Below are 9870 nucleotides of genomic sequence, written 5' to 3'. Positions count from 1 at the left end.
GGGTGATGATTGTACAAGACATTTCCTCCTGGAGCCAGATGTACTAGGCTCAGCTGGAAAGACCCTTAAAGTGCAGTTAGGGGAATACAAATAAGGAGCTTATTTAGCAGATTTACATGTGTATATATCACAGTGGGGAGGAGCATGGTCTTGAGAGTTAGAAACACCCAGATGTGGTTCTCAGTTTTAACTATTTGAAAGCTGGTCACCTTGGGCAAATAAATTATTCTCTCTAAGCCTCAGATTTCTTAACTATAAAATAGGGATAGTAATGGTATCTAATTTATATTATTATTATGAGAAGTAAGTACCCCCCCAAATTTAAATGAAACTTACAGTGAACAAAAACTACCAATTTCAGAGCCTTGAAAATTTGCTACCGTTTATGTATTTGGTACATAATAGAATGCGTTGTTACACAGGCTCATACTTGACCTCAGAATCCTGCTCAACACACAATGCCAGGAATTCCTACAATATTGTAGAAGTAGGCACTCAATCTGCAACATATTCGTTCTGCCTGAGCTGATCCAGCCCCGCCAGACTTCTGTCCTCTTTCTGTTTTACTGACGGTCTCCCAAATGCGAATGTCAATTCAGTTACTTGAAAAGCACGAGTGGAGACATTGTTTATCCATGATCATAATGCTCAGGCACTGTGCTGGGTGCTGTGCAGAGATTTGTGTGAAGTAGGTGACTCCCAAATTTATATTTCCAGCTCTGTCCTCTACCCCAAGCTCCATTTATTTATTACTTGGCTCCTTCACTTAATTGTCTAATAGGTGTCTAAGCTTATCGCTCACTATCCTCCAGCCACAATGGGCCTCTTTATTTTCCTTGAACATTCTAAGCTCATTTCCATCTTGGGACCTTTGTTCTTGCTGATCTCTATGCCTGGAGGGCTCTGTTCTTTTATTTTATGCATCTTGCTCCTTCTCCTTATTCAAATGTCATTTCTTCTGCGACTGAGGTTTTTCTCTGACAACTGTATCTAAGCCATCCTCCTCCATCCGGTGTCTTCTCTCACTGTCCTGTGATATGTTTCTTCACAGCCCTTTTCTGTATATATATAAAATTATATTATTTATTTGTTTATTGTTTTTGTTTTGTTTCGTTTTGTTTGTGAGGAAGATTGGCCCTGAGCTAACATCTGTTGCCAATCTTCCTCTTTTTGCTTGAGGAAGATGGTCACTGAGCTAACATCTGTGCCAATCTTTCTCTGTTTTATGTAGGATGGTGCCACAGTGTGGCTTGACAAGTGGTGCTAGGTCTACACCAGGGATCTGAACCTGTGAACTCGGAGCCACCGAGGCGCAGCAGGTGAACTTAACCACTACGCCACCGGGCCGGCCCCTTTATTTGTTTATTGTTTTATCTTCCAACCCATAATGTAAGCTCCGTGACAGCGGTGGCCTTGTACGGCTTGTTCAACACTACCTGGAGCTGCGTGTGGCTCCTAGAAGTGCTCTCGACACCCTTCAGGGGTGTGAGTATTCTTTCGTTAATGTTGTAAGTGACAAAAGTGAGGCCCAGGGAAGTTAAGTATCTTGCATAGATCACAGAGATTGGAGGTGGCAGAGCTCGGATTTAGCCCCAGTGCGTGCTCTAAAAGACTGTGCAACAGTGCTTCCCTTTCCACAGTTGAAGGTCGGGGACATTAACGGGAGGGAGGGGGCTGTGCTGAGTTCTTAGAACTTCCTTTGAGTCCCTGGCCGGCAGTTATTGTTTCCACAGCATTGTTAGACAGGAGCTGGTCCTGATCACTTTATACTTTAATATCCTTGGCTTCTCTTCTCGTCCCTTTTCCTTTTCGACTCAGTGCCCAAGACACGCATGATTAATATTTTACAAGAATGCATTCAATCCCTTACTGCTTGGGAAAAACAATGAAACCAAAGGGCTAGAATCCATGGTTTTGAACCCAGATGGAATTTTCCACCTGGCTTGGGTCCTTCCTTTTTATATACATGCTGTTTTCTGAGCATTTATTACTTGACAAAAGTTACAGTGACAGCTTTCTTTTTGCCAGTTTGTGTTAATAATATGAGTAATGCTTTGGTTGTACTTGGCCCTACTGACTAGAATAGTTCCACCTCTGTGCCATTCTGCCCCATCCCCCACCCTCCATGCAAAATGTGGTGCTGAAGCTGGACCATTTATATTGTTTTAACCAGATATACTATAGGCTAAAACAAGTAGTCTTGTAATATGTATCGTTAAATTGTATGAGTGTGTTTCAGCTTTTTGGGAAAAGAGAAAAAAAGAAAAAGAGAACTAGGGCAGTTGATTAAAATGGGATAATCCAGTGCATAATAGGTCACACCCAGCAGATTATAGAGGGAGAAGTTATCGATGCTTTTTATGTAGGACCTTTGGTGTGTGTTGCTGCATTTGATGTTTTAGAAGCTATTGACATCATTTGGGAACTGTTGGTAAACCTGCCTTAGTCAAACAGATGGAATCTTAGCATTGTGGAAGTGACCAGTTGAGTAATTTAAATCCAGACACACACAAGTCCTGCCTGGATGCCCTTTTCAAGACCCTTGCACAAAAGGATTTCATTCAGAAGGGTTATAACCCACATCCTGCTGTCAGACCCTTTCAGCTCTGTTGGTCTTCTTAGGCTGCAGGCATCATCTTTAACCCCTCTTATGCTTCCTTTTATTTCACGAAAATAATGTCTATGCTTAGAGTCATACAAATGCTCCAAATTTCCCTTTAAGTTCTGTATTTGTGTCCTAGGGAAAAGGTATTTTAAAGTTCCACTAATTGAGAGACTAAAATGGGAACTTATCTTAAACTGACTCCTTTAGAAAAAATATATTAGAACTTAATCCAGTGCTTCCTCCGGGAATTATAATCAAAATTAGAATCATGAAATGCCGAAGTAAGTTTTTGGTATTAGAGTAAGCTATCATCTGTAATTCCTTTGACTTTTTGGTTCAAAATATTGAAAGATTTATAATCGGTATTTGGTTTTGGGAAAACATTAAAGTTAATTGACTTGGGTGAATTCAGAGGTAGTATAAGGATCTAGTCTTGGATCTTTAAATGAAAGCAAAATTAAAATTCTTTAAGGATAAAACGTTGAGTAATTTCAGTCTATTACATGGACTAAGAGAAGTACCCACCCATTGGGCACTCAGCTGGGCTTGGTTGCGGAAGAGGGCAGGTATTTGTGTGGGAGAAATGAAAGGATTGCTATAGAATGCTTTCGTAGCACATAGAATGTCGGACTGGAAAGAACCAACACCTTCCTTTTAAACACCAAAAATATTAAGGCCCTCACTTAATTATTCAAGCTCCTAAAGGCCTTTACTTGGCCAATTTCTGCTTCATCAGCCAGTTACAACTCTCTTCCAGAATACAAATGAAGCCTTTCAAAATAAGTGGTAAATCCAATTCTCTGTGGTTTTGTTCATTATTATTAATTGTAATAGCTGTTGTTTATCAAGAGCTTTTGATGTGCCAGTACTTTATGCATCATCTTTATCTTCATAGCTACAATATTTGGGGTAGTACTGTTTCTTCTCTTTTTGAAAATGAGGAACTGATGTTTACAAAAGTCAAGGACTTGTCCAGAGTAACTGAATCAGTGAGACAAGATACTTTCTTTTCCCCAAGAAGGTAGGATGGTAGCTAGATATAGGGAAGAGAAATAGGTAATGAGATATTTCTCCCAAGCCGCAGAATTTGCCTTGAGAATATTATGGTGATATGATTGTCTATGCCATGGGTCACTGGTAAGGAAGAAAAATTAAGGCCATTCTGCCCTTAATTCTTCAGAAACAGTGGATTCACTATGAGGCAATATGAGAGCACCTCCTTTCTGGCTGCCATTAGAAACAGTAGAGGTCCATGTGGGGAGCAAGCTGGGGAACAGGAGACCTAGAAACTGTGACATAAGAGAAATAACAGCACCATTTTGAGCCTCTGTTATTTATTTTCATTTCTGAAAGTGAAATCCAGTTGTACCTTACCCTACCACACTAGGTTGTTTCAAAGATTAAGTGAAATAATTTAATCTTAAACACTTTGGAAAAGTGACAAAAATTAGGACACAAATTTTATCTTCATGTATTCATGTATTTATTGAGTGAATGCCAAATGTAAAGCATTGTGCTATGTAGGGAATAAGAGGTAAATATAGATCGTGTCTCTACCTTTCAGAAGATTAAAGGGAGTGTGGAAATCAAGTACATGATAATAACTAGGCAATAGAATGTTTTAAATGTAGTTAGCAAGGTGGAAGACACTGGAATCTCGGAAGAGTAACTGATCCCTGATGGAATAGGTGGGTCTGGAATGGTGGTAGGGTTTGGATTGGTATGGAGGAGAGACAAGAAGATACTGGGGGGAACGGGGAGGTAGGTGTGTGATTCCAGGAGGCGGAGACAATAAGAGCAAAGGCCTGTAGGAGGGAAACATATCAGTGTACCAGATTGTTTAGTCAGCTGTAGCTCAAGGTGTCCGGATGTAAGCCTTACCTCGAAGCTGTGAAATCTGCTGATTCAGTGGCTGCAGGGGGAGCCTTTTAGGACTTCGGAGTTTTGTGGTAACCTGGTCAAGGCAATGTTCAGTGAAGACGCATCGAGGACAGAGTGATGCACAGAATGATTAAAGAAGCCAGAACTGAAGTTAGAGAGACTACAGGGACAACTGTGGGCCTGGAACAATGAGGAGCTAGATCAGCAAGACTGGGTGTAAGGGTGATGGGGAGTTAGAACCCTTTTGCCATTGGGAGTTCTTGTGATACCTTTTCATTAAATCAGTATGAATTTGTTTTAATTAACAAATTTAAACCCAAATGCCGATAGTAAAATCCCACATACCACTGTTCTTTTTCAGTACTTATGATATGCTTAACTGGAATTAGGAGAAGTGTTGTATCAAGGCTAGAGGAGCCAAGAATGTTGCTCATCTGGGCTAGGAGGAGGTTCAAAATAAATTATGAGGCAAGGCTAGTTTAGGATTAAGAGTGTTTTGCCTTATCATCAGAAAAATAATGGAGGAGGAGACAAGCTGGCCACTGTAGCTGACTGGTCAATGCTTTAGAAATCCTGGCCAAACATCCCCTTAGAAGTGGCACTTTAATCCTCATTTGCTCCTGAATTGAAACTTGCCAACATGAATTTACTTTAGTTTAAGAAACAAGTTAGGCTCAGGGCCTTATTGAACCCCACACTTCAGTTTAAGGATTAAGGTGGTTGCGTGGGAGTTAGATGAGATTTATAAGATTTGACAGTCAAGGAGTAATTTCTTTGGGAAACATGCTACATCTTTTTTTTTTCTTGTGAAAGTGTATTTTGACCTTCTAACTTTTGTTTCCTTTTGGTTTGAGAAATTACAATATTTTATGGATGTCTGGGAAGCCGTGGGATCTGCTGGGAGATAAGAAATGGATTTTCTGAAATTTAGGAGAGATAAAGGAGGTATGCAGTTATTCAGCAAGAGTCTGTCAGAGCTGGTGGAGCTAGTGGTGGTGTTGGCCAGATTTTGTCCCTGCTCCTTGCTCTGTGCTGTGAGGGACCTAATAATGTTGGTGTGTGCTTCACAGGGACTCTCTGTGCTATCCTTGGAATCTGAGGAAAGGAGGTGCTGATTTTTGCATGAAGCTATCAATTCAGGAAAGAGCTTATGATCTTCTCTAAGAAGGTGGTGAGATTGTACCAATCAAAAATCTAGTGGAGCGGCAAGAAAAAATAGAACACTGATGAGAACATGACACATTGAGCTGTTTTTGTAGATCAAGAGGAGAATAAAAACCAAATGAAGCCTGGAATTAAGGCATGGAGGTTGGGGAAATTAGACCCCTTTTCTCTAAAGCTAGCATCTTTAGCAGGACACATAATTTGGCCATCTGGGGCCATTTGTCTTACTGACACTTGATTTCCATTTCTTGCTGGTGGTCTTTTTGATTCCCTTCAGCCTTTTGTAGTGGTCAGAGACCTCTAGGTTTGGTCTTATTTTTGGATAGGCTCTTTTTTAAACTGCACCTTTTTTAAAAACACACAACAAACTAGCTTTACTGTTGGATTATTCCTTATGATCGTCACCTCTCTGGAAAAGTCGATACACCTGCTCCTTTTAGTGTGTGTGTTGTCTAGATAATCTTTATTTGCTTTTCTCATCCTAATTCTCTTTAGACAGTGGATTGTCTCCCTAGTAAGAAAGTTTGAAACAACCTGGAAATAGTCTGGCTAGTATGTTAGGAGCTAGTCCACTGAAGCTGTCATTGGTCTTCTCTGAGAGCAGGTAAACCAGGATTGCAAGTTCAGAACACATTTAGATGAATTTCCATTTTTCAAATTACAATAGTAATTCATATCCTTGGTTAAAAAAAAAACTTCTAAAAGCTTAAAAATATATAATATAAACATTGGAGGACTCTCTCAGTCTATATAATGGAAACTGCCAGAAATAATCACTCCTAGTCATTGGGTGTTTATTTTCTAGACATTTTTAAGTGCATATTCATATAAATAAATACATTTATTTTAAAATTTGAATCACATATATACTGTATATATGTATGTGTGTGCGTGTTTGTATATATATTCACTATTTTCACTTGCATCACAGTAACCTTTGCATATATATGCTATTTTCACTTATATAGTGGTAAACTTTTCATGTTTTGCTTCTCAAACTCAGGACCTCAGGAAGAACAAGTGAAAGGATAGGAGTAATTTCCTTCTGTTGCAAAGCTTTTTCACTTTACCTAGGTTAAGGAAAACTGAATTATCATGGTTTTTGTGAGGGCTGACTTTACTCTTCTTTCAGAATTCTCCCTAACCTCTATGGTAGTGAAAAGTCCAACTCGTCAATTAGGTTAAAATTCTCTCCATTTCTCCAGATTGTCAGTCTGGTGCTGCTGTATTCCATTTTACTATTTTTGTAAGCAGTATTATTGCTATACATTTGTACGCTGTTTACTCACAAGGGAAACATTAAAAGGCGGGCTTAGCTTCATCTAAATTGAAATAGAGATAATAATAGTTTCTTTGAAATAGCTTGGATCTAAGTATACAGTACACAAGGACAACCTTCATTTTTTATTGTGTTATGAATATCTTAAAGAGGATCTGCCAAGTTACTTGCTTATCTTTACAATTACGGTATTTGCAGTAGAAAAATTAGACCACGGTATTGTTTAAAAACATGTCAATCCAGTATTCATGGAGAAGAAAACAATAGTTTTCACAGTACAGATGATAAACTATATACTTATTAAAGCGTCACATCTGATCAAATAAGCATGATATATTGTTAGAGACTCAGTTTGATGTTGAAACATTGTTTTAAGCAGTTACTTTAAAACCTGGTATTTGTAAGAGGGGTTGTATTCCTATGAACGTGGGTGACAGATGCAGGGGAGGACACCTAGTTCAAAGGGAAGATTGAAATTGGTGTAGGTTTGGGGGTTGTGAGAAGTAGGAGTAATTCTGCGTGTGATAGAAGAGACAATCAAGGAGACCGGAGGAGGAAGACTGGCAGATTTCTTCTGAGTTTATCTGGGTGTCATCATTAGGCATTTTGCTGGAGGTGTTTTCTGGATAAGTGATGTATTGGCAAGGCTTTCCTGGAGCTTGGAGATAAATGGAATGGGCAGCTGCCGCCTTTTGGAGAAGTAAATAGAGGGAATCAGTTTTCATTGTTATCACTATGCTGACCTCCGAAGGCACAGATGTGAGCTTTGTTTTCAAAAAGATTCAAGTATTCCCCCTCAAGGAAAAGGATGTTTGCAATGCAATAATATTAATGCTTGTTAAATGAGAAAACCATCTATGAATACTTACACTATTGCTACCTGGGAGCATTATTTATTGACCTGTGACTTCGTCAGAGCTTCAGCTGTGAGAGGAATATTGCTAATGGAATCATGTAATGACATTTGTCATTAAAAAGTCACATCGCAATGAACAGATTCAGAATTCATTGAGTCCCCTTGCTCTGTGTCACACTCACCGCTTCTGTGACAACCTTCATTTCCTACTTAGCAAATCCAAGCCTGGTAGCTGGAGCCCCAGGAAGTTGTTAAAGCAATTAAAGGCTTCTGTCTCCCAGCACATTGCTTGGTTACCATAGTATCCTCTGCCTCCAAGTCTCTCCTGATGATGTCAGTATGCATACAGGGGTTGTTCAGAGCATCTACGTGGGGATGATTCACCCCGTAATAAAGCCCCTCTCTCGTTGCTCGGTTTCCAGTGCGATTTCAGATGTCCCTAGAAATGGAAGGTAAGTGCCTTGTTTTGCATATCAGAGAATTGCTAAATGCCTCTATTATTGTTTCAGATGTATGACTGGCTTCTTGCTCTCCAAGATACATTACTGACTGAAATCATAGTGTATGGCAGCATTTCAGCCAATTAGCTAGAACAGACTTACAGTTTGTACTTAAAGTGTGTGTGTGTGCGTGCACACACACACATGCACGTGGGGTAAGCTTATAAAAATAACTGTGAATGCACAATGTAATGCCTGCTACTCTCCCTGGTAAGCAATAGCAAATACAGTAGAGCGTCTTATTTCAAACTATTTGAAATATATAAATTCCTGAAAATATTTTGACAGGTGTCACAGGGAAAATGGGGCTGTTTTTTAAGTGTGTGAATTATGTATTTTTTGATACTGTATATATTTTATCCAACTTAAGCAATATTAACATTTGAAAGGTCTAAGATGATATGGGAAGATGTTATTAGAAAGAAGGGCCAAGTTAGGTTGAGAATTTGCATGTTAGAGAAATTAAAACTTAGACTGTAGGACAAAGATTTAGTTATGGGGAGACGTATGAAGTTTAAAGTATATTGGTGACCATTGTTTTATACTTTTGATGTTTTTCAAAATATCTCACAATTTGATAGTAAAAATAATGCTCCTCTTATTGTGATAAATGAAATTAGTGCTTCATAAAAGTTTTCTTTTAATACATGTCTATACTTCTTAGGATAAGCCAGCTGTGTTCAGCTTTGTGAAAAGAATACTGTGGAACTACTTACAACATTCGAATAGAAGAGCCAGGAATGAATATTTCCCTTGAAAAGTTAGTTTTCTGTTTCAATTTTCCTACTGTAAACTATAAATGATGAGGCACACAAGACGGGTTTCTCTCTGCCACCCTACTTCTGAATCTCTCCATTCTGAGAGTTCTGTCCATATGACAATGTTAGTCGTGCATTTATTTCCTCTTCTTGAGTTCCAGGGGACTATCTCAGCATATTCTGTGAAGAATGTAATGCTGTGTTTCACTGGAGGTAGTGGGTAAAGGCAGTTTCTAATTAATTAATAGATAACTTTGCAAGAGAAAAAAGAATGAGTGGAGTGGGTGGGATGGGGAACTCTCCCATTTCTTTAAGTAGCTGAAACTTTATTCTGTGTAGGAGGTACGCAGATGGCTTTTTTGAGATGTCAGTAAATGGTTTAGACTGTCCATTTCTAGAGAAATGTTGGTTAAAATTGCCATTTTGTTTCTTGCATTTTTGGAGTCTTCTAGAATATATCCTCCTGTCTAACTTTGCTTTGTTTTTGTGTAAGATTGTGTTAGTGGACTGATGATACTTTTCATTTACCTTTCTATAAAGAGGCAGTGAGAAATACAGTTGTGAGAGAGTATAATCTTTAAAAAGGTTAAAGATCTTAAATTTAGTTACTTGTACATGAGGATATCTGTCTTATTTTAAATATCATGAATGCTTATTTTGCGAATTCCTTTCTATGCTAAAAACATGCTAAAGTGCTTCCACTTTTAATTTCTTTACTATTTTGCATACTTAGTCCTGTTTGTGTGTTTGAAAACTTGCTAGTTAATTGCTATAAAAAATTCCTGAAAAATAGAAATTATGATAATAATTTAGGTTATGGTAAGTTA

The sequence above is a fragment of the Equus przewalskii genome, chromosome 13 (genome assembly GCF_037783145.1).
Source record: "Equus przewalskii isolate Varuska chromosome 13, EquPr2, whole genome shotgun sequence".
Lineage (NCBI taxonomy): Eukaryota > Metazoa > Chordata > Mammalia > Perissodactyla > Equidae > Equus > Equus przewalskii.
This window is presented reverse-complemented; position numbering follows the sequence as displayed.